The sequence below is a fragment of the Piliocolobus tephrosceles genome, unplaced genomic scaffold, assembly GCF_002776525.5.
Source record: "Piliocolobus tephrosceles isolate RC106 unplaced genomic scaffold, ASM277652v3 unscaffolded_102, whole genome shotgun sequence".
NCBI lineage: Eukaryota > Metazoa > Chordata > Mammalia > Primates > Cercopithecidae > Piliocolobus > Piliocolobus tephrosceles.
Window position 1 is genome coordinate 18,446 of NW_022291199.1, and position 5,564 is coordinate 24,009.

A 5,564-nucleotide genomic window follows, 5' to 3' on the forward strand; every position below is an offset into this window, starting at 1 on the left:
ACTAAAAAATACAAAAATTATCCAGACATGGTGGTGCACGCTCGTAATCCCACCTACTCAGGAGGCTGAGGTGTAAGAATTGCTTGAACCCAGGAGGTAGAGGTTGCAGTGAGCTGAGATCGTGCCACTGCACTCCAACCTGGGTGACAGAGTGAGACTTAGTCTCAAAAATAAAATAAAAATAAAACTAGTCAAGGGATCTGAAGAGACATTTTCCAAAGAAGTGATACAAATGGTTAACACACATATGAAAAGATCCTCTACATTGTTAGTCAATGCAGAAATGCAAATCAAAACTACAGTAAGTTACCACTTCCCACTCAGTAGGATGGCTTTAGTCAAAATGATGGACAATAGCATGTGTTGATAAGGAGAGGGAGAAACTGGAACCTCATACACTGCTAGTGGAAATGTAAAATTGTGGACTGCTTTGAAACACAGTTGGTAGTTCCTCAAGAAATTTAACATGGAATTAACATATGATCCAGCAATTGTACTCCTAGGTGTATATCCAAAAGAATTGAAAACATAATCATATGAAAACTTAGACATGAATGTATATAGCTGCATTATTTATAATAACCAAAACTGGAAACAACCCAAATATCTATCAGCTGATGAATAGATAAGCAAAATGTAGTATATCCATACAATAGAATATTATTCAGCCAAAAAGAAAAACTACTGATACGTGCTACAGCACCGATGAGCCTTGAAAATATGCTAAATAGAAACTAGTCACAAAAAACCAGATATTGTATGGTTCAATTTATATGAAACATCTACAACAGGTAAATCTATAGAGACAAAAAGTAGATTGGTGGTTGTCAGGGGTTGAGGGCAGAAATAAATGAGGAATGACTACTAATCATTATATGGTGGGTTTTGTGTGTGTGTGGGGATGACAGTGTTCTGGAATTGTATGATGACTGTTGCACAGCCTTGGGAATATACTAAAAAGCCACTGAATTGTACAGTTTAAAAATGTGAATGGTATGGTATGAATTATAATTTAATTAAGAAATTTAAAAGTCCATTGTATTCCTATATACCAGCAAAAAAGAGAAATTATAATTTTAAAACAGCATTTACAATAGCATAAAATATCAGCCTAGTAATAGAATAACAAAAGATGCTCAAGACCACTACATGAAAACTAAAAATCATTTTTAAAAGGAAATTAGAGAAAACATACATTAATTAAGATACTATTTCAAGGACTGAAAAGTTTAATATTGTAAAGATGTCAGTTCTCACCAAATTAATCTTTATATTCAATGCCAACCCAATTTCAGCAGGGTTTTGTTGCTGTTGTCATTTTTTTCAAAATGACCAGCTAATTGTAAAATTCATATGAAAATTCAAAAGGACAGGGTAGTCAGGGCAAACTTGAAGAAAAAGATATATGGGCAACCTACTTTACTAGATATCAAGACCTGTTATTAAACAATAGATAAAAGAATGTGATGTAGGCATAAGGATAGACACATTAACCAGTGGAATGGACTAGAGTCCAGAAATACACCTACAAATAATACAGTCATTGATTTCTGACAAAGGTGAAGTGCCACGCAGTTGGAAAAAGGACAGTCTTTCAATAAATGCTGCTAGACCAACTGGACGTCCATATTGAAAAAATTGTATGTCAGGCCGGGCACGGTGGCTCACGCCTGTAATCCCAGCACTTTGGGAGGCTGAGATAGGCAGATCATGAGGTCAGGAGATTTAAGACTATCCTGGCTAACACGGTGAAACCCCATTTCTACTAAAAATACAAAAAATTAGCCGGGCATGGTGGCAGGCACCTGTAGTCCCAGCTACTCAGGAGGTGACTGGCATGAACCTGGGAGGTGGAGCTTGCAGTGAGCCAAGATTGCCACTGCACTGCATCCTGGGCGACAAAGCGAGACTGTGTCTCAAAAAAAAAAAAGAAAAAATTGTATGTCAACCCTGACCTCACACTGTACACAAAACTTATTTCCAAATAGATGACTGATTTAAATGTGAAAGAAAAACAGTAAAACTTTTAGAGGAAAAAAAATAGGTCTTCAAGACCTTGAGATAGGTTGGCTTTTTTTTTTTTTTTTTTTAAACAGGGCACAAAACATTCTAACCATAAAAACATAATGAATTTGACTATGTTAAAATTAAGAGCTCTGGCTCTTTCCCATCTTGCAAGATGGCGGGTGAAAAAGTTGAGAAGCCAGATACTCAAGAGAAGAAACCGGAAGCCAAGAAGGCTCATGCTGGTGGCAAGGTGAAAAAGGGTAACTAACCTCAAGGCTAAGAAGCCCAAGAAGGGGAAGCCCCATTGCAGCCGCAACCCTGTCCTTGTCAGAGGAATTGGCAGGTATTCCTGATCTGCCATGTATTCCAGAAAGGCCATGTACAAGAGGAAGTACTCAGCCGCTAAATCCAAGGTTGAAAAGAAAAAGAAGGAGAAGGTTCTTGCAACTCTTACAAAACCAGTTGGTGGTGACAAGAACGGCGGTACCCGGGTGGTTAAACTTCTCAGAATGCCTAGATATTATCCTACTGAAGATGTGCCTCGAAAGCTGTTGAGCCACGGCAAAAAACCCTTCAGTCAGCACGTGAGAAAACTGCGAGCCAGCATTACCCCCGGGACCATTCTGATCATACTCACTGGACGCCACAGGGGCAAGAGGGTGGTTTTCCTGAAGCAGCTGGCTAGTGGCTTGTTACTTGTGACTGGACCTCTGGTTCTCAATCGAGTTCCTCTACGAAGAACGCACCAGAAATTTGTCATTGCCACCTCAACCAAAATCGGTATCAGTAATGTCAAAATCCCAAAACATCTTACTGATGCTTACTTCAAGAAGAAGAAGCTGCGGAAGCCCAGACACCAGGAAGGTGAGATCTTCGACGCAGATAAAGAGAAATACGAGATTACAGAGCAGCGCAAGATTGATCAGAAAGCTGTGGACTCACAAATTCTACCAAAAATCAAAGCTGTTCCTCAGCTCCAGGGCTACCTGCGATCTGTTTTTGCCCTGACGAATGGAATTTATCCTCACAAATTGGTGTTCTAAATGTCTTAAGAACCTCATTAAATAGCTAACTACAAAAAAAAAAAAAAAAAATTAAGAGCTCTGTTCATCAAAAAGATACTATTAAGAGAGAGAAGGGTGCAACTCACTGAATGTGAGGAAAAAAATTGAATACCATATAGCTAGTTGTTATGAGCTGAATTGTGTGCACCCCCAAATTAATATGCTGAATTCATCAGAGTGCGACTGTATTTGGAGATAGGGTCTGTAAAAGATAATTGAATTAAAATAGGGTTCCTTAGGGTGAACCCCAATCCAGTATGACTGGTGTTCTTATAAGAAGAGGAAACTAGGATGCAGGCACGCATGGAGGGAAGATCATGTGAAGACACAGTGAGCGATAAACATTCACAAGCCAAGGAGAGGAACCCTACTAACACCTTAATCTTAGACTTGTAGCCTGTAGAATTGTGAGACAATAACTTTCAGTTGTTTAAGTCACTCAGTCTGCCACTTTGTTATGGCAGCCTTAACAAATTAATACACTGAAAAGAACGATTTTACGTAATATATAAAGAACTCTTATGTGTATAAGTAAATATTTTTAAAATGAGTACCCAATTGAACAGACACTTCAAAATAGAAGATATCCAAAAAGTCAAGAACATATTAAAGGGTATTTAAGTTCATTAGAGAATGTGAGAATGAAAATCTACAATGAGATACTGCTGTATCATTGTTCAACCATCAAAAGGACTTAAGTGAAAAAGAAAATACCAAGTATTGATAAGGATATATAACAACTGTTACTCTTAATCACTAATATGATTATAGATTGCTACAACTACTTCAGAAAACTAGCAGTATTTATTAAAGCTTAGCATATGCATTCTATGATAGAGTAATTCTCCTGGCATATTATGTGATAGTGGAATTCTTTTTCTAGGTATATACCAGATAGAAGTGTGCATATATGTTCACCAAAAGATGCATTTTGGAATGTTCATAGCAGTACTATCATATTAGCCCTATGGAAACCAGCCAAAAGCTCATCAGCAGTTAGATGGACAAATGAATTGTGGTATATTGACCCAATAGAATTCTACAGGGGTCAGAAAACTTTCTTAAAAGGACAGATAGTAAATGTTTTTGGTTTGCAGACTATAGATCTTTATAACTATGCAAGTCTATCTTTGTAGATCTTTGCAACCCAAAAGCAGCTGTAGACAATATGTAAATGAATAGACATGGGTGTATTCCAGTAAAACTTTATTTACAAAAATAGATGGCTGGCCCATGGACTATACTTTCCAACCCCTGCTATAGAGCAAGGAGATTGAATTAGCTATGACTACACACAACAGTATGAATGAATATCACTAACATAAAGTTAAGCAAAAGAAGCCAGACACAAAAAGTAATACTGTATGAGCCCATGTATATAAATTGCAAAAATAAGCACTACTAACTCTCATGGTTTGAATTGTGTTTCACAAAAACATATGTTGATGTTCTAATCCCTGATACCTGTGAATGTGATCTTATTTGCAGTAGTTTGCAAATGTAATCAAGTTAAGGTGGACCCTAATCCAATAGGACTGCATCCTAATCCAATATGACTGGTGTCCTTATATGAAAAGGCAAAAAGACACAGACACAGAGAAAACTCCATATGAATACCGATACAGAGGAAAGACAGCCATGCAAAGACAGAGGCAGAGATTATAGTTCTGCTCCCACAAGCCAAGAAATGTCTAGAGCTATCAGAAATTGGAAGAGTCAAGGAAGGATCCTCCCCTAGAGGCTTCAGAGGGCGTATGGCTCTGCCAACAACTTTATTTCAGATTTTTAATCTTCAGAACTGTGACAATAAATTTCTGTTGTTTTAAGCCACCCAGTGTGTGATATTTTGTTATAGCAGCCCTAGAAAACTAATACACTAATCTGTGCTGTTAAAAGTCAAGATAAAGTTTACTCTTGACAGAGTTGACTAGAATAGGACAGAAAGATAGTTTCTAGGGGTACTGATATTTCTCTGTTGTGGGTAGTACTGAACCCTATATGTATTATTTTCTTATTAAGTCAAGAACTTTCACCTTTTCACTTAAAGGAAACACTTTACAGCTTCTCTTTGGCACATCCAAATTGCCAGCATCACTACTCTTGTGCTTTGGAGCCATTATTAAGTAAAATAAGTGTTACTTGAATGCAGGTACTGTGATACCATGACCGTCGATTTGATTATTGAGACAGCTACCAAGTGACTAAGGGGTAGTTAGCATATACAACCTGGATATGCTGGACAAAGGGATGATTCACATCCAGGACAGAATGAAGTGGGACAGCATGAGATTCTATCATGCTACTCAGAATGGTGTGCAATTTAAAACTTATGAGATATTTATTTCTGAAAATTTTCATGTAATATTTTCAGACCAGAGTTGACCTTGGGTAACTGAAACTGTGGAAAGTAAAATCATGGGTGAAAGGGGCTATTGTATGTAGTCATCCAAATCTTAGGAACTTATGCATATCCCTATTGTACAATTCAATTTT

At 37.4% G+C, this 5,564-nt stretch overlaps 1 pseudogene across 1 annotated transcript; it reads left to right on the forward strand.

Moving 5' to 3' along the window:
• The first annotated feature begins 2,168 nt into the window (after positions 1 to 2,168).
• Positions 2,169 to 3,101, forward strand: LOC111533884 (annotated as a pseudogene). The gene has a single exon (XR_002728988.2). The product of XR_002728988.2 is annotated as a 60S ribosomal protein L6 pseudogene (transcript).
• The last annotated feature ends 2,463 nt before the right edge of the window (positions 3,102 to 5,564 follow it).